The 26121-nt window shown below is 36.8% G+C and overlaps 1 long non-coding RNA gene across 1 annotated transcript in view; it reads right to left on the bottom strand.

Moving 5' to 3' along the window:
* Positions 1-6097: 6097 nt before the first annotated feature.
* Positions 6098-26121, bottom strand: part of LOC140696944 (uncharacterized) — a 252242-nt gene continuing 232218 nt past the window's right edge. The window contains exon 7 of the long non-coding RNA XR_012073655.1: positions 6098-6178. This is a non-coding gene — a long non-coding RNA (uncharacterized lncRNA). The remainder of the gene's footprint in view (positions 6179-26121) is intronic.

Genomic DNA, 26121 nt, shown 5'->3' with positions numbered 1-26121 from the left:
TGCATGGGAGTTTCTCTCTTTGGGCTCCACTGTAGGCTGAATTGTGTCCCCCCAAAATTCATGCATTGAAGCCCTAACCCCTATATCTCAGATACTTTAGAGTATTTGAATCCTTTAAAGATAGGGCCTTTAAGAAGGTAATTAAGTTAAAATGAGGCCATCAGAGTGGACCCTAATTCAATGTGACTGTTTCCTTGTAAGGAGACAGGGACACTCAGAGAGACACCTGAGGCCCACATGCACAGTAGGACAGCCATGTGAAGAGGCAGCAAGAGGGCAGCCATCTGCAAACCAAGGAGGGAGGCCTCAGGAGGAGCCAAACCTGCAGACACCTTGATCTTGGACCTCCAGCCTCCAGCACTGTAAGAAAATGAATTTCTGTTGTTTAAGTCACCAAAATCTGTGGCATTGTGTTATGGCAGCCCAAACAAACTGACACAGGCTCTTTTCTCCCACAAGCTGATTTTGTGTCAACCTGGAGGCTACCTTGCTTCAGGGAGTCTTAGTGCTCTACTCAGCATTTAGACAAACTCCCTTCTTTTGGGGGCTTGCTCTTCCCTAATAGACATTTGTCTACACTTGCCTCTTCCTTTCATCAGAGTTCTACATGGATATGAGCCCCAGGGAAAGGAGAAGAAAGAAGTCATTTAAGTTCGACTAAGTTCTTTTTATGGTCCAACCTGGGGGGAAGGGCGTTCGTGAATAAACACTCAGCAACCCCAACTGTGCAGAATGCTCCAAAGAGGCCCATCTCTTGCTTACCCCATTCAGAACATTGAACCGGGAGCTATATGACTGGGAGGCGGGAAGAGGCAGGGAGAGTGGCAGTACCCCTTGGAGGGCTTTAGAGGGATGGAGATCCTACGTCAGAGGTTCCATCAAGAAGTGCATCCATGAGCCACTGGGAACACCTCACCAATGGGTCACCCTACCTGGTCCACGGGCACCCCCAGCGCTATGTGTGCTTCATGCATACATCCCCTACCCTGTGGCCAGCTCTCTCTGTGTGCATTCCTCACAGCAGCACCAGCAGGTTGGCTACTGATCAAGTGTAGAAAGTTGCCCAAATCTGTAGGGCCAAAGACCACAAATTGGAAATTTATTGCCACCTTTGGGAAAACAAAAGAGAAGCTGTCACACTCTGCCTGATGTGTTGAAGAGCAAGAGAAGGCACACAGTACAAGCTTAAGATTTCTGCCACAAGAGCGGGCAAGAAGTGTGGAACGGGTACACACACAGAAGGTCTGAGACAGCCTCAGAATTTCTAGCAGGGCTGATGGGCAATAACTCTATCCTGAAGGCAGTTAGTAAAGGCTGGAGGGAGGTGACTGCTATTTCAAATGCAAAGACAGAATGCAAAACTTCAAAACACATGAAAAATCAAGGTGGCATGACACCACTAAAGGATCATGGTATTTAAGCTTTGGACATTTTTCTTTAAAAATGGAGACTTGGATATTTTTTCAAGAAGTTATAATTTTATTGCATATAAAACATCCTTTGTAAAAGTCAACTCTAAAAAGTAAAGAGATTTAAAAAATAAAAAGTTTAAATATGGGAAAAGTTAAAAGCTTTCCAATGATAAAAACCACAAGTTAGCTTGTGTCTCAATTTTTCTTTTTAAGTATTGCATTATGGGATCTTTCTATATTTTCCTGTTTAGAGAAAATTTGATAACCAAGATTTCCACTGCCACATTTACTTATGGAAATAAAATATGATCATCAGGAAACAAACAAACAAAAAGGATCACAATAATTTCTTGGTAACTAAACCCATAGATGAAGAGATGTGCAATTCACCAGACAAAATTTTTTTTAAAAAGACAGAAAAATGCTGACAAGGATGTGGAGGAAAAGAACACTTGTACGCTGTTGGTGGGAATGTAAACTAGTGTACCCACTATGGAAAACAGTATGGAGGTTCCTCAAAAAATTAAATATAAAAACTAACATATGATCCAGCAATCCCGTCTTTCGTTATATGTTCAAAGGAAATTAAAACAGAATCTCAAAGCCATATCTGTACTCCCACGTTCACTGCAGCATTATACACAGTAGCCAAGACATGGAGGCCACCTGAGTGTCCTGTCACAGGTGAATGAATAAAGATGTGATCCACATATACAATGGGATATTTTTCAGCCATGAGAAAGAAGGAAATCCTGTCATTTGCAACAACATAGAAGGATCTTGAGGGCATTATGCTAAGTAAAATAAGTCAGGCAGAGAAAGATAAATACTGCATAATATCACTTACACGTGGAATCTAAAAAAAGCCGGATTCATAGACACAGAGAGTAGAATAGTGGTTACCAGGGACGGGGTGGAGAAATGGGGAGATATCATTCAAAGGGTATAAACTTTCAGTTATCAGATGAATAAGTTCCGGGGAGTCAATGTACAACATGGTTATTATAGTTAATAATACTGTAGAATATATGTGAAATTGTTAAGAGTAAACCTTAAATGATCTCACCACAAGAAAATGGCAATTATTGACATGGTGGTGGTGTCAGCTATCGCTATGATAGTAATCACTTTGCAATCATTTTGCTGTGGTGGCGTCAAATCAAAACATGGTGTACACCTTAAAATTAGACAATGTTTCATGTCAATAATATATCAATAAAACGGGAAAATCCTGTGTACATATATGTTTGTTTACACATAGAGAACATTTTGGAAATACACATAATGAACTTTATTTAGCTCAATGATTTATTGTAAGGTATGAATATAAGTCAGAATCCTATTCATATGCCCCATCTCTCCCTTCTCCTGAAAGTAACGACTATAGTCACTAATATATTGCGTTTCTATATGGCAACGGTTCTTAAAGTGTGGTCTGCAACTCCCAGGAGCCAAAGACCTTTCTGGACATAAGTAAAATCAAATCTATTTTCATAGTAGTACTAAGGAATAATCTGCCTTTTTTAGTCAGTTGACATTTGCACTGACAAGGAAGATGGTGGGTAAAACTGCTGGCACCTCTCCTATGCACTATAGGATGTTTAGGATTGTCCCTGGCCTCTACCCACTAGATGCCAGTAGCACTTTCCTCCCAAGTTATGTACAACTCAGTATGCTTCTAGACATTGCCAAATGTCCCCTTGGAACGCAAAAGTCACTCCACTTAAGAACCATTGGTCTAGATCCATGGTTCTCAAACTTGTTGCACGTTGCAATCACTTAGGGACTTTTAAAAAAACATTGAAGGTTCTACCCTCAAAGACTGAGATCAAATTGGTCTGGAGTGGGGCTGAGGCACCAGAATTTTTCAAAGCTTCCCCAAGTGATTCTAATGTGCAACCGAGGTTGAGAACCACTGAATTAAACTCTAAACAGAACAGAAGAGCAGGTCCTACAGTAAACCATAGGCCTCCAGAAAGAACACAAATAACAAAGACTGTGTTGCCCTATTGTGAAGGGCTCCATCGCAGAATAAGGCCTTCAATTACATCAGCCATTAATAGGATTCTCTTTCACTTTGCCCACCTGTTCCCATGGACTCCCCAAAGAAGACCCCTTTCTCTATATTCCTTTATAGAAAAAGAAATACAGCTTCTCAAAGAATGTCTACAACTCAACTTAGTAATAAATTCTCGATTATTTTAATAAAGAACTGTATTTATAGTTTTTTAGAAAGGATAAAACTTATACTAATTACTCAGTTGACCACACATGATTCAACATGATATGTGGACAAAACCTTGGTCCAAATGTCTCTGGGAGTAGTGCCAGCACGGCTACTAATTCCCTGCGTAATCTTAGGCAAGTCACACAAACCTTTAAGAAATGTTTTCCTGTTCTGTAAAATAAAGGAGTTGGCCAACTGACTTATGAGAATGGTTCATTTATACACAATTCACCTTCTGATGAGTTTAATGATTAGAGGCAAAATACCTAAGAGGAAATACTCTCTTGAACAACAGATTTTCTCACTTCTGCTATATAACACAAAACAATTTGCTTTTTCTGCTCCCACAAATTTCATTCAACATGAATTTAGTAGGTATTTATAAAGGGTTATACGCCTAGTCATCAACCTAAAGTTGTGAATCCACATAATATATTAAATAAATAAATAAAACTTCTCTACCAAGTATGTGTACGTGTGTGTGTGTATAATTGTGTGTGTGATTATGTGGAGAGAATGAGAGAATTTACCTCACTTATTCCCTTATGTTGAAGGTATTTTCCAAAATTTTCACATGGCACATAAATTAATATACCAATATGTTTAAATAATAGGATAGTTAGAGGGATTCCAATTGCAGCAAAAACAATACAGAACATTTGTCCACCAGTAGTTTTAGGGAAAATTGTTCCACAACCTGATGAAAGAGAAAAAAAGATAAATGCAATGCTCCTCAGTACAGCAACTTTTGTATAATTTGCACATTTGACATTGGGCTTTGAGGGCAAATTTTCAGTCACTGCTATTGTAAGAGCTCTAGCACACATAGTACCTAGTAAAAGACAAAAAAACAATGAGCCAGCCAATCTTATCCTAAGAAAATAATCAAGAAATGTGAGCTAAAATAAAAATGGTTTTTCATAGAATCACTACTTCAAATTTCGAAAATTGGTAACAGCATAAATGCTCAACAATTAAGGAGACTGATCATGCACAGTATGTTATATAATGAAATACTGTGATATCATGAAGAATTACAGTGAAGTATAAATGACATAGAAAATACTTCTGACATATTGCTCTGACAAAGCAGTCTAAAACTGTATTGTTTTTTATATATATGTAAATATATATATAAAAAATATATATATATATTTCTCTGTGACTATAGGTTAAAAAATTATTGTATGTGAAGCAGTGAGATTATAATTAATTGTTTTAAAATCATGTTTTCCAAGTTTTCTACATTTAGCCCATTCTACTCCTGCAATTAAACACGCTGAGAGCATTTACTTTAGGAATCAACTAATTTTAGGAATGCACTATGTAGTTTATGCTCTTGGGCCCTCACTCAGATTCCCTTGACCCTTCTGCTACACCCACCCCGAGGCGCCATGATTATTAGCTGCTAAGGCTGTTTCCTCCTTCTCTTGAGAACTGCCCTTAGCCCAGGGGAGCTGTCTTCCCTGGGAGGTCTGCCCACATACCTCAACTTGGAAGATGCAATTACTAAGAGCTGATTAACACAGGGATATAAAAGGCCAGACCTCAAATCCAGGGTGAGACCAATTTCGTAGTGGAATTTCTGCTTCAGAGCTGCTCTGTTGGATTAGACTGATGTATGTGGTTCTACATCCATTGGTTGGTTGATTTATCAATTTTAGATTATATTTTTGATATGAAAGATAGAATTTCAACTCCTATAACCACTTTTTTCCTCCTCCTCTGCATGTTTGATATTTATATTGCTACTTATTATTCTCCTGTATTTGCCCTTGTACTTTTAAACCTCTGTTAAAATCTTCTTTATAAAGTCTTGACTCCTGATACTGTATGACGAAGAGTATTACTTCCCCCTGTTATTTTCTTCCTCTCTCCTGCCCTCTTCATCATTCCACATTTTGGCTCCTTTTTTTTATATCACCCTGTATGACAATATTTACACTCTGTTCTTCCACTACAAGCTACCCCTTTTGGGAGCTTCTTATTCCAAGAAATTTTTTTCCCTTATTTTTGCCCATGAGTTGCCCAGCTTTTTGAGCAGTGGGAGAAGAGGATTAAGTCTCATTTGACCTATTTGGGAACATTTTTCTATATTTGAAAGACTTTTTGTTGAAATGAAGTGAGAGGAGAGTTTTTCTTATTCTCCATACTTCCTGGTTTATAGACAAGTCTCAAATCAAGATTTTAATGTATCCAAAGTGTAGGGGAAAAGAAAAATGGTCCTTTTCGCAGAGAGCCAACTAAGAATATCGCTAACTTCCCTCCTTTAGCTTAAGGAGCTACTGCCCCTTAAACTAACCACTTCATTTCATTAAATTTAAGATATCATATAAAGCTATAGACAGTATGTAGACAGTACCTCATGCAAAACATTTATGAAATATTTCACATCCTAAGTGGAAAAAAAAGCACAAAACCTACCTATTGTGGAGAGGATGATTATAGAAGTTATCAAAGAGTTTGTAAAAGTCCAAAAGAAAACATTAGTCTTTTTTCCTGTGGGAGGAATTCCTGATAATGTAAGAGAAGTCATCATCTACAAATTAGAGGGAAAAAAATTTGGGTTGTATAATTTATATTTCTTCAAGTAGAACACTAAAGAAAATGAGTTCCATTTAGTTGGATTAAAACCAAAACCCATATCTAACTAAATCTAATTGGAAATTTTCCTTAGCATCAAGTGAAATAGAAATGCTTATGATCATAACTTATAATGGAGAACCTTATTTGCTTCAGTGGTGTCAACCCTTTTGGAAGCTGTATATGAGTTGGATATGTGACTATAACAATATTTTTAAAGGAAATTTATGATAGTGGTGTGCACAGATTTAGCACAATGATTAGAATGTTAATAAAGTTCAATTATTTTCAAATAATTAGTAAATATGGGTTGAAGATAGCTGCGGAGAGACTTCTCATTTAGGCAAATGGAAATCATGAGAGATATGAGGGAAAAGATAAAAGAACACAAAAATTTTATCACATCATTAGAAAATAAAGGAAGTTAATAAGAGGGCTATCAATTTTTGTAAAGTCTAAAATACATGGAATTCTTTTGGTGAAAGAACCTCAGCCAAAACACTTCACAGTCTACACAGTAATAGTAATGACCTGTTTGAGATATTGATGCCTTTATTCCCTAAACACTGCCCCAACCCCTAATAGGAGAAACTTCAAATAGAGAGTCAGGAGGAAAGAAAGATGGGAGTGGAAAGTGGTATAATACACAGAATAACTAAAAGAGTTTTTTCTATGCTTCTTGATTCTTTACAGAATTCTGGAAAGAATCTGACACTAATAACCAAAACCAGACATGAATAGCACAGGGGTAAGAAGGAAGGAAGGAAGGAAGGAAGTTAGTTATAGAATTGTAAATAAAATATTATTAAATCAAATCCAGCAGAGTTATAAAAGAATACATTATGACTAAAAGAATGCAGTAAATGTTAGTAAGAATTATAAAAAAGATAAAAACTCATATATTGATCACTTCAATAAGTATAAAAATAGATAAAATAATCTTAGGGAAATATTTTGTAAGCTAGAAATAAGAACAAAACATTTTAATTCAATATAGAATAACCATAATATACCCCAGCAACTTCATGCTTAACAGTAAAATATTAGAGGCATTTTAATTAAAGTCAAAGGCAAGATAGGAATGCCACTACAGGGGTCACAAAAAAATCTTATAGCAGAATTGAAATCCTAAAGACTTCAAATATTGAATAATTGGCCTCAGAAGATAAAATATGCTTTAAATGTTTAATGAAACAAAAGGAATGAGATATGTGTAGAAATACAATGTTAACAAGAAAGACCATAAATATTTTAAAAGGATAAGTAGAACTTTTAGAAAGAAAAAATAAAATCACTGAAATTAAAAAGTCAAAACATCAGATAAAATGGAGCCAAAGAGAAAAATAAGTAAATAAGAGCTATATTTTAATGAATTACTCAAAATACACTAAAAAAGGCAAAATAGTGGTGAATATATAAAAGAAGGGTTAAGAGATACAGATGATAGAAATAACAAGTCAACTATATTGGGCATTTTAAGGAGTTAATCATCTAGCATTTCCTAGAATTGGTAACAGAATCAAATACAAAGATTCAGGAAGCAAACCTCAAGCAAAATAAAAACAAAAGTCACATCTAGACCATTGAATCAAAACAGCAAAACAACAGAGATGAAGAGAAGATCATAAAGTCAGAGAAGGCCTCAGATGCAAGAGAAATGATAAATTATCAATAAAGGAGAGGCATATAGATTGTCAGAAAACTTCTTAGAAGAAGAAGAAAGAAGCCACAAAACAGTGGAATAATGTCTCCCATGTTCTAAAAGAAAAAACTGTCAACCTAGTATTGCATACTCTTCTAAGATATCTTTTAAGAAAAAAAAGAACATATTTTTAGATCAAAACAAAACAAAAAAGGGAGAGTATTTACTAGCAGACTCTTGTAAGAGAAATTTATTACAGATATATTTCACAAGAAGGAAAATAATCCCCCAAACTCTGAGATGAAGAAAGAATAAAGAAATCAATACAATGTGGGTAAATAAAAACAAAAACTAAACACACAGTAATATATATGGGAATTTTAAAAACGAGACCAAGCAGAAACACTCTTGGACAAAATGTTAGATAAGGTTGGGCTGATGGTAATTAAAGGTAAAATACTTCAAGAGACGGACTGTTGCTTCTAGTCATGATGGAGTAACACCATGCAAAATTATCCTCCCATAGTAAACAACTAGAAGACTGGACAAAATGTAAGAAACAAGGTTTCTAGACAGTGGACAAAAGTAATAAAATCATCTGTATCCACAATAAGCATACACAAAACAATTAGATGTAAAATAGGATATCAAAGCCAGTAATTGGGAGGGGAGGAGGGTACAAATGCAGGGTATCTAAAATGCATTTGAAATTAAGAAATCAGCAACTTAAAACAATTATGTATACATATAGACTTCTATACCAAAACCTTATGGTAATGGCAAACCAAAAATCTATAATAGATATACACACAAAAAAGGAAATGGGATACAAATATAATGCTACAGTCATCAAACCACAAGAGAAGAGAACAAAAAGAAGGAAGAGAAAAAAAAGACCTACAAAAACAAATCCAAAACAATTAACAAAATGGCAGTAAGAACATACTTACTGATAATTACCTTAAATGTAAATGGATTAAACACTCCAACCAAAAGACCCAGACTGGCTGAATGGATTCAAAAATAAGACTCATATATATGCTGTCTACAAGAGATGCACTTCAGAGATAGAGACACATACAGGCTGAAAGTGAGGGGCTGGAAAAAGATACTCCATGCAAACAGAAACCAAAAGAAAGCTGGAGTAGCAATATTTATATAAGACAAAATAGACTTTAAAATAAAGACTGTTACAAAAGACAAAGAAGGACACTACATAATGCTCAAGGGATGAATCCAAGAAGAAGATGTTAACAATTGTAAATATATATGCACCCAACATAGGAGCACCTCAGTATATAAGGCAATTGTTAACAGACATAAAAGGAGAAACAGACAATAACAATAATAATGGGGATCTTAACACCCCACTTGCATCAGTGGAGAGACTGTCCAGACAGAAAATCAATAAAGAAATACAGGCCTCAAACGATGCAGTAGACCAGATGGACTTAACCAATATTTACAGAGCATTCCATCTGAAAGCAGTAGAATACACATACTTCTCAAGTGCACATGGAACATTCTCCAGAACAGATCACATGTAGGCCCACAAAGTAAGCCTCAGTAAATTTAAGAAAACTGAAATCATATCAAGCATCTTTTCCAATCGCAATGCTATGAGATTAGAAATCTACTACAAGAAAAAAAAAACCTGCAAAAATCACAAACATGTGGAGACTAAACAATATGCTACTAAACAACCAATGGATCACTGAAGAAATCAAAGAGGAAATAAAAAAAAATACAGACAAATGAAAATGAAAACACAATAATCCAAAACCTCTGGGGCACAGCCAAAGTAGTTCTAAGAGAGAAGTTTATAGTGATACAAGCTTACCTCATGAAACAAGAAAAATCTCAAATAAATAACTTAAACTTACACCTAAAGCAACTAGAGAAAGAAGAACAAACAAAAGCCAAAGTTAGTAGGAGAGAAATCATAAAGATTAGAGCAGAAAGAAATGAAACAGAGACTAAAAAAATAGAAAAGATCAATGAAACTAAAAGCTGGTTCTTTGAAAAGATAAGCATAATTGATAAACTTCAGTTAGACTCATCAAGAAAAAAAGGGAGACGGCCCCAATTAATAAAACCCGAGACACAGAAATAAAAAAGGAGAAGTTACAACTGACACCACAGAAATACAAGGGATCATGAGAGGCTACTAAGAGCAACTACACACCAACAAAAAGGACAATCTAGAAGAAATGGACAATTTCTTAGAAAGGTACAATTTGGTAAGACTGAACTAAGAAGAAATAAAATATGTGAATAGACCAATCACCAGTACTGAAATCAAATCAGTAATTTAAAAACTTCCAACAAACAAAAAGTCCAGGACCAGACAGATGGCTTCACTGGCAAATTCTACCAAACATTTAGAGAAGAGTTAACACCTATCCTTCTCAAACTATTCCAAAAAAATTGCAGAGGAAGGAACACATTCTGAACTCATGAGGCCACCATCACCCTGATACCAAAACCAGATAAAGAGTTGACAAAAAGAAACTTACAAGCCAGTAAAACTGATGACCATACATGCAAAAATCTTCAACAAAATACTAGCAAATGGACCTCAACAATGCATTACAAGGATCATGCACCATGATCAAGTGGGATTTATCCCAGAGATGCAAAGATTTCTCAATATCCACAAATCAGTGTGCTACACCACATTAATGAACTGAAGAATAAAAACTATATGATCATCTCAACAGAGGCAGAAAAAACTTCTGATAAAATTCAACCATCTATTTATGATAAAAACTCTCCAGAAAGTGGGCATAGGGGGAACATATCTCAACATAATAAAGGCCATACATAACAAACCCACAGCTAACAGCATACTTAACAGTAAAAAAGCTGAAATTATTTCCTCTAACAACAGGAACAAGACAAGGATGCCCACTATTGCCACTCTTATTCAATGTACTATAGGAAGTCTTAACTACAGCAATTGGAGAAGAAGAAACAAAAGGAATCCAAATTGGAAAAGAAGTAAAACTGTTACTGTTTGCACATGACATGACACTATATGTAGAAAATCCTAAAGACACTACCAGAAAAATACCAGAGCTCATCAATGAATTTGGAAAAGTTGCAGGATTCAAAATTAATATAAACAAATCAGTTGCATTTCTATACACTAACAATGAAATAGCAGAAAAAGAAAGCAAGGAAACAGTAACATTTACGATTGCATCAAAAAGAATAAAATACTTAGGAAGAAACGTACAAGGAGGAAAAGGACCTGTACTCTGAAAACTGTAACACTGATGAAAGAAATTGAAGATGACACAAACAGATGGAAAGATATACTGTGTCCTTGGATTGGAAGAAACAGTATTGTTAAAATGGCCATACTACCCAAGGCAATATACAGATTCAATGCAATCCCTATCAAATTACCAAGGACATTTTTCACAGAACTGGAACAAAAAATGTTAAAATTTGTATGGAAACATAAAAGACCCAGAATAGCCAAAACATTCTTGAGAAAGAAGAGTGGAGCTGGGGGAATTATACTCCCTGACTTCAGACTATACTACAAAGCTCAGTAATCAAAACAGGATGGTACTGGCACATAAACAGACACATAGATCAGAACAGGATAGAAAGTTCAGAAATAAACCCACACCCTTATGGTCAATTAACCTATGGCAAGAGGGCAAGAACATACAATGGAGAAAAGACAGTATCTTCAATAAGTGATGCTGGGAAAACTGGATGCTACATATAAGAGAATGAAATTAGAACATTCTCTTAACACCATATACAAAAATAAACTTAAAATGGATTAAGGACCTAAATGTAAGACTGGATACCATAAAACTCCTAGAGGAAAACATAGGCAGAATACTCTTTTGACATAAATCACAGCAATATTTTTCTAAAACCAGATCCTGGAGTAATGGGAATAAAAGCAAAAATAAACAAATAGGACCTAATTAAACTTAAAAGCTTTTCTGCAGCTAAGGATACCATCAACAAAACGAAAAGACAACCTACAGAATGGGGGAAAATATTTGCAAATAATGCTACTGACAAGAGAGTAATTTCCAAAATATACAAACAGCTCATACAGCTTAATATAAAAAACCCAAGCAACCCAATCAAAAAATGGGCAGAAGACCTAAACAGACATCTGTCCAAAGAAGACATCCAGAAGGACAACAGGCACATGAAAAGATGCCCAACACTGCTAATTATTAGAGAAATGCAAATCAAAAGTACAATGAGGTATTATCACCTCATACCAGTCAGAATGGCTTCACTAAAAAGTCTACAATAATAAATGCTGGATAGGGTGTGGAGAAAAAGGAACCCTCCTACACTGCTGGTGGGAATGTAAATTGGTGCAGCCATTATGGAGGATGTTATGAGGTTCCTTAAAAAACTAAAAATAGACTTACCATATGATTCAGCAATCCCACTCCTGGGATATATCTGGAGAAACTATAATTCAAAAGACACATGCATCCCAGTATTCACAGAAGCACTATTCAGAATAGCCAAGACATGGAAATAACCTAAATGTCCATCAACAGATGACTGGATGAAGAAGCTGTGGTATATTTATACAATAGAATACTACTCAGCCACAAAAAAGAATAAAATAATGCCATTTGCAGCAACACAGATGACCTGGAGTTCGTCATTCTAAGTGAAGTGAGCCAGAAAGAGAAAGAAAAATACCGTATGATATCACTCATATGTGGAATCTAAAAAAAAAAGACACAAATGAACTTTACAAAACAGAAACAAACAAACAAACAAACAAAAAACAGATACACAGACATAGAGAACAAACTTATGGTTACCAGGGGGTAAAGGGTGTGGGACGGGATAAATCGGGAGTTCAAAATTTGCAGATACTAACAACTAAATATGAGAGATAAATAAGAAGTTTACACAGTATAGCATAGGGAATTATATCCAATATCTTGTGTAGTTAATAGTGAAAAAGAATATGAAAATGAATCTATGTATGTATATGTATGACTGAAACATTATGCCGTGCACCAGAAACTGACACAACATTGTAAACTGACTATACTTCAATAAAAAAGAATGCAAATTAAAAAACAGTTAACTGTTCTCAACCACAAAAGATATTATAAGGGAACATTTAAAAATCATACCCAGAATTTAGAGCATGACAGTAACTGAAAAAAGTGGAAGGGAAATAAGCCATCTTTCCTGCCAGGTTCTTATCTCCTCTGAATCTATTTCTCAACTTCATATGGAATAATGAAAAGGATTACTTCGATCAGAACGTTTTTGATTTTTACACTGTTCTAGTGATTGGTTGTAATTTATCCCTTCTCTGACTTTCACATCTTTCCACCTTATCATCGGCTGCCTTTCTTTTTCTTCCCAGTCTGCATGATTTCCTTATTTTTCCTGTATTCTGCCCTGCCTGTCCCATTGCTAACATGAAATACCCTGCTTAGGTGAACTATATTTAGTCTCAACGAAGGAAATTATTTGATAGCATCTTCACACTAAACAACTTTCCACACAGATAGCAGAGATAGTAGTACTATGAGTGTGAGAATACCCACATCTTCACGTCTTATCTGCACAAATATTTGGACATCTTCATGAGTCAAATTAGAACGATTTTTCAGAAAATCAGCTTTTGTCTTAACTGCCCAATGTCGCTGCTGTACCTCAAAGTCTTTCTCCAAGACCCCAAATATCAGTGCCCCAAGCACAATGTATATTATGTAGACAAGCAATAGGATGCCCTACTGGACGTTGTTGCCTGTCTTAGCTCTATCTGGTGGAATGAGTTCAGAGAAATCAAATCACCATAATGCAAAATGTAATGTCTTCTCAAAAGAAATCCTGTACAACAAAGCAAAACAAAATTCCCAGATACAGAATTTGAACTCTCTTATTTCTTAACCTACCTTTAAGCAACTATACAAAGGAGACCAATTCCTAAATAGTCAGGGAAGCAGAAAAATCACTTCACTTCATTCCTGACTATAAACTTTCTTATTAAAAAAAAAAAGAATTGTGCTATTTGGGGAGATAGAGAAATACTGCAAGGTCAAAGTTAGCCAAAATGACTCAGTTATTTACTCAATTTCCTTAGAGCAAATTTTATTACAGACTTACACCTTCGAGTATGTTCAGTGAATATTTTTAAAAGAGTACAATGTTAAGGCTTTAACCATCTGATAAAATGGATTAATTAGACCATTTACGCTCTGCAGTGACTAAAGGTATGAATTTAGGCCAGTCAGGTATCTTGGCTGTGTTTCCGATTCTCCATCTATAGTTTTACAAAATGAAGATAAACAACAGCTACTTGACAAGGATGTTAGATATAAAGATTAAATGAGGTAAATATTTAAATCCTTAGAATGGGGCCTAGCAAATAGGAAACGCCCAACAAATCCTGGCTAGTAGTCAAAGAAGCAGTAGGGTTTGCAGTATCAGGAGCAACAGCAGGAGTTGTGGCTGGAGGAGGTGGAACGTCTACACTCTCCTTCTCCATTCCTCTACCCCTGTCCTGCAAGCCTGGGGCAGAAAAGAGCAGCGCCGAGGCTGGGAGACTCTCACTTGATGAAGTCAGATTCTAATGCTAAGAAAGGTGAAGCCGTGTATACTTCATATGAGTCTGGGGCCATGCTCTGAGGCAGGAATGTAACTGAAGAAGCAGAGCTCTCCAGCTGAATCTGCCCCCTCACAGCCTTAAATCTGCTGCCTTACAGCCTCTTCCACTTCAGAGACCAGGGCAAGTCTCTGTAGCACTGACCCTCATCATTTGGGTGAACTTTCCCCAATGGGATTTTTAAAACGAAAGCACATGGTAAAGGTTTTGTATGTGACATTCAAAACTATAAGAAATAGTTTATAAGAACAAGCATATTTTAAAGCCATTATGGTTAAAGTATCTAAAATCCAGCCCAATAAATATCATACAATTAAATATGTCATAGTCGCAGGCATTAATGTACACTTCTTCTGTTAAATAATAAATTCAATCATACTACATGTGAATAATGCAGAATAACAGTAAAACAGGACAGTCTCACCTAAGGAGGCATTTCGCTTTGAATCACTTTTAATTTCTACCAGGATAATACTATGCTTTTATTATTTTCTATTTCCATGTTTAAACTAACAATAAATACTATAACTAAAGAAAAAAAAAGACATCTGTGTTAAACCTCCATAGAGTCTTTCTCAGGTCTCCCTGGGTTCAATAAAGCACTGTGAATAGGGAGCAATCAAATCATTATGTTGTGTACCTAAACATAACACAATGTTCCATGTCAACTATATCTCAATTAAAAAAAAATACTTTCAGGTTAGTTGAGCATTAAAACCAAATGCAACTGATTTGGCCACATTTTGCAAAAGGGTCTTCGTCGACATGTTGAGGTAAGACACTCCGCTGGGAAGATTTTAAATTTTTCACTAACACTCCAACATCTGGGGGTGCATTCTCCAGTCATTCCACCAAGCCAGGGCCACTCTTCACCATCACTGTCACCAAAGACCAGACCCCCCACCCTAGTGAAGCCATTTCAAAGTAATCGTACCACTCAGATAAAGATTTTGGAAATCAAAACTACACGATAGTTGGCCGGAAATGGACATTTTGAGCCTGTCTAGATGATCTTATCACCACTCCAAGTTCCACCTGGAACCTGGGGGATGGCTAGTTCTACACACAGTCATCTTCCCATTATTACCACAGCCCTCCAGCGTGCGTGACTCAGTCGTTCTGCACCCAAACCCCTCCAACCTGCTATGTCTCTGCTGCTATCTCCTTCAGCTCAACCTTCCTGTCCTGTCAGTAGCCCGCTGATCCTTTTCCTGGCAGTGATGTGACTCCTGTCCTGTGGTCAATGTTTGACCCTTCAGGCTTCTTGTCCCTTCAGACTCATGCTCACTACTACACGAGGCCTCTGCGACGTAGCTATGTTCCCCCTACACTCTCCACTTGCCGAGATGCTCCTTAGCCTTCCAGACTCCGATACCTGACATCAACTGTGATCCACTCTCTGATCCTCTCTAATCAGAAATATGATTGACAGCAAAGAACTCTTCTAACCAAATCTTAAAGAAAGGGATCTCTGCTGTTAACTCTATAGTTTTTTTTTTTTTTGGTACTATATTTGAGAGCAATCCCCTAGGGAAGGTATAGATAGGTGCTACCTTGTTCAAGTTGCTATACCTCCTTTGAACACATAAAGGGCTTTACATCCTCAATAAATGCTTCTTGGATGGAACTGAATAATTTCCATATCACTTGTATTATTGACAAACTTTATATTTTCCTCTCTAGATTATAATACCCAGAGACAACATAAACTCTTGGAAAGTTCTTAGGTTTCAGAGTTTTGCAGCACTTGAGTTCTGGCTCAGTCACTTTCTAGTTTGTGACCTTCGACAGCTAAATTCTATTGAATTTCTGTTTTCTCATCTGTCATGTAGATTTCTTCATCTCCTTGCATTGTTATCATTTTGGATTTGAGTTCCTGTGTAGATTGCCTGACATGAGATAAAACCCCAATAAACAGTTATTATGACTTTTATGACTAGTAATCATTGTCTTTAAGCAGAAAAAATCTTCATGGAACATTTATAGTGACTTCTTCTAGTGTTTATTTATCTTTTAAATGTTGTTGAATGAGTGGAAAATGTGGCAATGAACAAACTTGGAGTCTTGGCCAGAAGTTCCTGGGAATTATTCTGTGAGAAGCATGAATGGGTCATTTCCTCTTCTCTTGAATCCCAAGGAAACAAATGGAATTCTTCCTCCACTAATATAATCCTTGGCTGCTATGAACGAGGAATGAGACAGCTATTTTGAGTGTACAAACCAAGAGTGTGGCCCCCAGATACTCAGGGAAACTTTGGACTTGTGTCAGGTTCCAGGCTTTTATGAACATGAGTGACTCTGCACTTAGGCCACCCACTATGGCTGTCCCAAACACTGCAGAGGGAGGCTACAGCGTCCCTGTATTCCAACAGCTGCCTGAGGGCCACATGACCATGGTGGAGCAAAGCCCCAGAGTGCTTGCTGCATTGGCACTGTAACCAGCATTGTAATGCTGGGATTCACCGGCTAGTAAGAGGAGTCAGCTTGCTGCACGTGGAGGCTCCCAGATGCTTTGTGTGCAAAGCAGCAAGTTGGAACTCTAGAAAGAAAAATAATGAGGCAATGCTTTTCACTTCAAACTAGCACCAAGAAGAAGAAGAAATGGAGGAAGGGAAGGGCAAGAGGAAAGGAAGGGCAAGAGTAAGTGGTCGGGAGGGGGAAGAAAAGGAAGCTTTGTTAAAATGCTTCCTTTGTGCTCTGGTACTGTTCTAAACACTTAACCATGATAGAACCTCTCTGAATCATAACACCCAACAAAGCAATTAATTTTAATTCCTCTCTTTTACTGATGCAGAAACTGAAGCCTAGATAAAATTTTTTAATTGTCCAAGATCACACAGCTATTGTGACCTTAATAGGCTGAGATTCAAACTAATGTCTAATTAGCCCCAAACTTACTGTGCCCTTCACTGCTATTCATTCATTTATTAAATAAATATTAATTGAGCACCAATTTATTGTATGTTATAACTGATCTATCCTTGAGGGCATAACAGTGGACAAAACAGACAAGAATCTCTGCTCTCACAGAGCTTACATCCTAGTGGGGGTTTCAAATAAGAAACAAGCAAATGGGTGAGATAGAGAATGTCAGGTGATGGACAGCACCTGCAAGAGAGTAAAATCAAGAAGGGAGAGGGAGGTTTGGGGCTGGGGGCTGGCATTTTTTTAAAATATAATTTTATTTTTTATTGAAGTATAGGCGATTTACAACATTGTGTTAGTTTCTGAGGCGGCTGCCATTTTAAATGGAGCAATTAGAAAGTACCTCACTGACAAGATAAAACTGGGCCGAGACCTAAAGGATTAAGGGAGGGAGCTATGGGAATTGAGGGGCAAGCTTTCCAAGCAACGGTTGGTAGTGGCAAGTGCAGAGCCTTGAAGCTGGAATATTTTTAATTCGTTTTAACCTGTGTGAGGAACAACAAGGAAGCCAGAGGATCCAGAGCAGATTTAGTGGAGAAAGAGTGGGATTCCTAAAAATCAGGGTGTGGTCGCAAAGAAGCGAGAGCATGGATGCCGTGGATCAAAAACTTCACGTGGTGCATACAGGATCTGCGGAGGAAATTCATACTTAAAATAAACGCACAGAGAAGGTCTGCTGTTGTACCTCCAGAGAGCTGAACTGGGGATAGGAAGAAAGGATAGAATGAAGCTTATGCTTTGCATTTAATATACTTCTCTGCTTATTTTTAGAGTCAGTACATATTGCAATTTTAAAATCTAATTAAATAAAGAAATGAATATTGATATCAATGTGCCAAGTAAACCCACAAGAATGTCTATTGCTTTACTATTCATAATAACAATCAGTAAGAAACTGCTTTTATTTTTGGGGGCGGGGTGGGGATCTGCTTTTAAATACAAGACTATCCATATAAGGAAATATAAAAATAAGGATAAAATAGGCCTAGATATTCACTAAGAAAGAGGTGTATGATCTAGGACTCAAAGCACTGGAGTATGAAGTGCACCTTAGGGATATAATTGAATACATGTGCCCAGTTATTTATGTGCCAAGGTACAAGCTCCTCTAAAAAGTTGTTTATTTGGTAATAGCAAGAAAACAATAGAAACTGTAATTATGGAACTGAAAAAGATTATGGAGCATTCAAATGCTAAACTATTAGTCATTTAAAATTACTGCATACATCTATATTTAGCATGAAAATATATGCAGTGTGTACTTAAAATTGATTAAAAGTAGGTTTTCAAAGTGCAGGTGTGAAGTGATTCCATTTTTTGTGAAAGATGTAAGCTCCATGGAAGGAGGGACTTACTTTTTTCAGTACTACCTTCCCTACGCCTGGTTCCTAGGGCATGGCCTGCACACAGTGAATATCTGTTGACTATTAAAACATGCAAAAACACAAAACCCAAAGGACCTATCACAATATGTTAACAGAATTTATCTTTAAGAAATAACATTTTAAATGGTTTTTATTTTTCTTTGTATTTATCTGTATTTCTAAGCTTTTAAAATGAACATGTATCATGTAACAAAAATAAGACTTCCACTTAATGCTTATTTAAAGGGTTGTAAGTTTCAGTATGTTTCAAGGGCTGAGAGTTTAGAAAGCATCTATTGTTGGGAATAACTATGATTCATTATAACCCAGCTCAGGACTCAGAGGGCTGTAGTGCGCTCAGCTGGACCATCAGCTTTTACTGGGTAGAAATGGCAGTTCTTGCGTGAGGCTGATAAGGAGAGACTGAACAAATGAAAATTAAAAACCAACCAGAGATTTACGCCTAGAGAGTTACTAGGGGCTGCTGTAGCCTAGAAGGCACACAGGGAGCAGACAGTCCAAATCATTTGGGAATCTGACTTGTGCCTACTTGTGATTTATTTCTGGATGCTGCACTTGCAAATTAAGTAGATGTCCTTTGTGGGCTCCACAGTTAGGATTCCCCAGGCGTTGGTGTGATTTGCACATGATTCAGTCAATTATGCATTTTCTCTTGTAAATGATGCCTTCATTAAGAGCAAGAACAAAATGTGGACTTGTAGGTCTGCCTGAGCAGAAATAAGGCAGAAACACTGCATTTCCACTGGAGCCTGGGAGGAAGAACTGGGAGCCAGTTGGAGCTGGGCCAAAGCTACTTGACAATTTCTTTAACAAAAGGCTTAGAAAAAAAGTCTAGAGATAACTACCTTTAACATGAGGCTATAGGGACACATTCTCTTACATTTTAAGAATTATCTAAGAAATTTAAGAAGATGTTTGCTGGTCTCCTGTAACTACCACAACCTGAAGAACTGTAAACTAAAGTCATAAAACCCAAGCTTTCTGGAGCCCTTTCTTCTACTTTGTTTCGTCTTGTTTTAAGTATGCGCCTTTAATTGAATTTGTTTTATCACTATACTTGATCTCTTTATTCTTCTATTTCCTTTATTCCTTACTCATGTATCTGCTGGTGGTGTTTATTTTCTTCCTCTACCTTCTAGATTTTATTGCCTTATTTATCTATTATATTTATTATCTTTTTTTTAAAAAATATTTCATCTTACCATATCACATCTTAATATATCTCCTTGGATAATTTTATATTTCAAATTTATAAAAAGTAATCACCACATCACATTTTATCAGCATGATATGTGGTCACATTTCCATGCAACCACTTGAATCCCACCTGAGCCTTCTCGCTAGTGATACCCAAAAGTGTCAGGGGTGCTTTATCATTTACTGACCCTCACCCTGATTCATTGCTATGTTCATCCAAGGTAATCCATGTCAAATCTGGCTGGGACTCCCAATTTACAATGTTACAGCTCTTTGAATACACAGCTGTGTCACCCAAAGGACCAGGTCAAGTTCTAATATTTACTACATCACCCAGAAGCGCTTGTACATACAATGTTTGATGCCTAATAATGGCCATTCCCCTTTCCCTAGTCTCTTGCTGGTACACATGCCTGACCAATGAGGACAAATGGGAAGTATACCCAGAGTAGGAAGAAACGCATAGGGGAAAAACAACTCTTCATATATGTTGAATGTAATTACATCTACAGGTGATGCCTGGAACTACCGTAGCCATCGTGAAACAATGAGGGACAATACTGTCAACAAAATGAGGATGGGGAGGGAAAAGATGAGAAAGTACCAGGGTTCATGACTGCACTGGGTTGCCGAACCAAACCTGGAACCACTTTGCCTTTCAACTTCTTCTCATGAGAGATAATAAGTATTCTTATTACTTACGTCAATTTTAGTTGGGTATTGTGCCACTCATAGCCAAAAACATTCTAACTGGGACACAGACCCTATGTTCTGAAGGTCCACAACTGCAGGAGTCACCACGCTAACCTCATCTCTTTCCTACTTTCATGACATTTGTCTTTTGTAGACCTCAACTGCATTTCACTGCTACTTAATCACAGCCACCGTAACTCTCCCCACCAGTTTCAGTAACGATGAATCACTGAGAGAAGGAGTCAGATTCTTGTTCCTCACCTCCCACCAAATGTTTTGGCTGCTGATGCAAATTTGCCTACAAATTCCTAAGCAACTATCAAGTTCATTATACCGAATTTTCTTACAGAATAAAAATGTAAAGCTCCTCCTCACTATACACCTGCTACATAATAACTTTCTTCATAATTATAGAAGCAAGATACGTTCATATAAAGAAGTAGAAAATACCCGAAGATAAAAAGAAGAGAATTTCAATCTACCATCCAGATATATGTTAAACATTTCAGCATATTTCTGTTGAATCTTACACAGCTGAGGCCATACTACATGTATAATTTGGTATCCTGGCTTGTTCACTTAACATACTGTTTCTAAGCTTGTGTTACTATTCTTCAAAACCATGATGTTTAAAGGTTGGAAAATATCCTATCATAAGGATATACCAAAATTTATTTAATCATTTCGTTATGGAAAAAGAAGCTATATAATATAATGTTAAGACTCCGGGTTCTGGAGCAAAAATCCCAACTCCAGGTTTTATGAGATGTGTGATCTTGAGCAAGGTGACGAACCTCTTGGAGCCTTGGTTTCCTCACATGTAAAACAGGTATAATAGTAACACACATTTCCTAGGTTTGCTGTGAGAAACAATACAAGGGCTTAAAACAGGATCTGGCACAAAGTTAGTACTCAACAAAGGCTTATTATTATTATGAAAATGTTGGGTTATTTTTCATTATCTCAAATATTAAATAAAGAACCCATGTCTTAAAATTTCATTGAACATAAATTATCTTTTGCATCTTTGATTATTTTTTGGAATTATTTCCTTGGAAGGGAATTCCTGGTTAATGCCTATTTGTTTTTGAAACTTTATCAGACTTTTATAAAAATTAAAAAGCAGGGAATTCAGGCCTATACAGACGGCAGTTAAGAGGAATACATCCCCTGAACAAAACAAGTATTTTCCATTTTAGTTAGTCTACCAGTAACCTCCCAACATCATAGGGTGGATTCACCCATTTCCTCCAAAGTTGAGGTTTTTGCCTTTAATTGAAGGAATCCAATCCATTCACAGGTCAAAATTAGCTACTGACATAACAACACGTCTATTCTGGAGATCGCTCAGATGACCTAGTATTGTCTTTCACCATTTTAGATTCTTATTTTCCTTTTTGAAGAGAAATGTGATTTAAACAAAAATCTAGGCTTTTTCCACCATACAGTTTCTGAAAACTCACGGGAGCACAAAAAATGAGTAAGGAGTCTTTTCTGAAAGGAGCCTCATTGTAACCCCCAGGTATAATTTTAATTAAGTACTTTAATTAACTACTTAATTAGAGAATTAAGTAGTTTCATCAACCGATTGTCAATTTCCTCAGGTATACTTTCATTAATCCTGTGTTCTGATTGAAGATGTCAGCATAGCTTTAGCTGCCTGCTTGCCACCATTTCAAAGAAAGGCCACAGCATCTGTCCCAAATTCTTAGTTACTAGTCCTAGAATTCTCTATGCATCATGGCAGACAGAAAGAAAATAATGAAAGGAAGAATGCATCTTCTGTTTTCCCCTACTCAGAAAATCCTTTCACCAAGCCTCCCTTCTCCTACTGATTCCTTGAACCTTTAAAGTGACTATGAAAGTTCTTTTGGATTAAATTACATAAGAGTCATGAAGAAATATTTTATGGACTCCCAGCAGTTTCAAGTCTGGATTCTGTGACAGACTCACATCTTCAAAAACTTGTGGTTCATGAAAGGACACTGGGGAATGTACGTGAGTGGTGCTTTTGCTGCCCTCCACTGGCTGTCCTGGATCCTAACAACTTGTACCGCCTTTTGTCCAGCTGCCTGGTCTCACCCTTTGTCATCTGCTTTCTCTGCCTTTCAGCCTCCTTCTTACTCTCATCTACAATATCCGAAGGGATTCAGCCCCTCAGTGACTCATCCAGATTCATGGCTCCAATCTGACCCCAAGACCGCAGTGTTATCCTCTGCTAGACTATCTTGCTTCCGGCATTGGTTCTCCCACGTGTGAATAAATGCTCTCTTCCTCTCTGCTGGGGAGTGTACATCTTAGTAATGGTGCATTCGGTTAAGTGATCATTTGTTGAAAAATTATATTCTAATCCTTGCTTATAATATGGCCCTTCGTCAGCCAGATGATCAGGCTGGGCACATCTGTTAGCAAAGCTTGGCTTGTTCACTGAGTGTTTTATAGGCATTTCTGAGTCTACTCATTCTAAGGGGCGCTTTTCCATATGTTTTTGTCTCTCCTCACCATCCAGTCAGATATGCCTTTTCCTGGCTCAGAGAGCCTCACAAAGATTTTATCACCAGTGCAAGGAAGATTTCTAATTCAAGATCATTTGCCAAAATGAAACGCCTGATGCACTTTGTGGGAAATTAATCATTTAGCTTTTCCTGGCACTTTCTCAAGTTTTTGGAAATGATTTCCTCTCTTCTCCTAATGGAAACAGCCTTATAAAATTAAAATTTTGAAGTATTTACAAATGAAGATGCCAAATTTCTTTAAAAGATGAAACCAACATTAAAAATCAGCTAATAAATGAGGTGACACCAAGGTCTCGGGTTAAGAACAGTTACTTACTTATTGCCTCTTAACTAAATACACCAGTACTAAAAATGCAGGTAAATAATGCTAGGTACTGGTTATATGGCACTATATAGTGATTTAGTGATTAAAATGAGTATTCTCCAGGATTCTTTCCCTTTGTGAACAATGCCTCAGTTTACTCATCTTTAAAATGGAGGTAATAATACATACTTTTCTGGGCTATTATAACAAATGGATGTGATATATTTCACAAAACTTAAATCAAGATATAAATATAAAGTGTTATTATTTACACTCTGTCTGTCTTAAAATAAAATTCAAAGGAAAACAACATTAAAATAGACAACCTACAAAGATGCTTTTCTAATGGGTCCTTTATAAAAATTAAGCAATTAGAAGCTGATAATTCATAAAAATAAAAAACTGTCTGAAGATAGTTTCCTTTATTTATCTACCATAAATATGAGAACACAATTGATAGTTTCTTCCATTAAATCAAAACAAACCTCCAAGCACAGATACACATTAGGTTGAATTCATAAAGCAATGAAGTTGGATTTTTAAGGAGAAAATTGGACAATGCCTAGTTAGATATTGTCACAAATGACTTTGGCCAGTCTCTGAGTCCAGTTGGTTTTAAGGCACAAGATTGACCTGAAACAGTCAAAATGATCACCTTCCTAGAGAAAACAAAGCCTAAAATGTAAAAGTATCATCCTGGAATCAAGGAACTCCTCTACATGACTTGGAAAGAACACTCGGGAAAGGCCACCCCACTGTGGAGCTGCTTTCCCAAATCCTGTTGCTCTTAGCCTCAACTTAGGGCCACCTTGTCTTGTCGGCCTTCATTCTGCACAACTGTTGACTTTTGCTCACTCCCTTGGGTCTCAGGAAGTCTTAACTGTCATGTTAAGGGTTAGATTCCATAATGGTTTGATTTAAACACTACAGTTATTTTTGGCACAGTAGCCTATGCCAGACAATTTTTTTTTTTGAAAGCCACAGAACCTCTTTTAAAATCAATCCCCCCATGGAATTCTAGTTTGTGAAAGAGTTCCAAGGGAAGCTGCTCCAGCTGAAGCAGGAACTGGGGAAGTGTCCAGATCTCTCTGAGATCCTCCTTTAGCCCCTCTCCAGTCTTCTTACAGTGGCTCCCAGGCCACCTTCTTAGATCTTTAAGACTCTAGGAAACACAGTTTGAAAACATTGATCTACATCAATCTGACAACTGGTTTTCTAAACAAGAAAGTGGGATAAACTCTAATATAATCGAAGGCATTTTAAGATAAACCAGATCAGTCTCTAGAGAGAATGCCTGAGAAGGGGGACAAAGGGTCTTTTAGGGTGATGGAGATGTTCTGTAACTTGACAAAGTGTGGGTTTTACAGGTGTAAGCATTTGTGAAAACAGAACTGTATACTTAGGATGTGTGATCTCACCAGACATGACTCCATAAAATAACTGAAGGCTAGAACCGGGTTGAACCTGGTTAGTCCTCATATAAATACGGGTTCATATTCACTGAGCTGAAAAGATGCCTTGCAACTTTAGCAGAATTCATCTATAAAGGTCAGGCTCATGTTTAAGGAGCACCACCTATTTGGGGCCAGGAATACTGTAATTCCAGATCAAGCAACACAGTCCAATGGCATCAGTTCAGTGGCTGTAATATTGCTTAATCTGTAGTCCTAATTTATGTTTGATCGAGATAAAAAGGATGTTAACTACCCTCATTAAATTGATTCATGCTTTGCATCACAATATGGCTAGGACTAATACTGTAGCATCATTCCCAGAAAAGCGATTCCATAAAAATATCTGAGTTTCAGATCAAAGTGAAGTGTTAATTTTCAAATGGGACTAAGAGTTAAGAGTCTTAGTCTAACACAGAGGTTCATATATATTTTGATTCTTATACACCTTTATAAATCTGATGAAATCTAAATCTTTCATTTCGGAAATGTGTGTAAGCACATGCACACATACACACACTCACACTCACATACACACGCACACACACACAAACCAAATGTTCGATACATTTCAGAAACTTACATTTCCTGAAGCCTATCCATGAATTCCAGGTAAAGAATCCCTTCTCTCAATACTTTCTCAGCTTCAGAAAGATCTGAGAATAATCACTACTATAGCGTGGCCTTAGAATAATCAAAAAGTTGTCCAGGGGCAAAGATTGGATGCTCTCTTCCTGAGTGGGCTTTATTGTTGAGAAATTAATTTTCTCTAAATTGGCTCATGTCTATAAAAGATTATGTAAGACATGTACAGCATTGTTTGATTTTCAGAGCACTGGCATGTGATGTCATATGACTTACGTGGGGGCTTTTGCATAATAGATATCAGTTGAATTAAATTTTAAACTCACGTGATCTTCCCAACAATTCTAGAAGGTTTCAACTTTAATTGTGGATGGGAAACCTCAAATACAGAGCTACCTAAGATGAGTTGGGTAGTCAGCACAAGATTGAAAAAGTGACTCAGAACCCTTGTCCTGGTACCAGTCCCTTATCTTTGGGCTATGTTGCCAACCAATGTTTTAAATAAATACATAGCAACAACAATAATAAAATAATTATCATTTGTTGAGCAGTTCTAAGCATTAAGCTAAGAAC

This window comes from Vicugna pacos, chromosome 6 (genome assembly GCF_048564905.1).
Source record: "Vicugna pacos chromosome 6, VicPac4, whole genome shotgun sequence".
In the NCBI taxonomy this organism is placed as follows: Eukaryota; Metazoa; Chordata; class Mammalia; order Artiodactyla; family Camelidae; genus Vicugna; species Vicugna pacos.
This window is presented reverse-complemented; position numbering and strand designations above follow the sequence as displayed.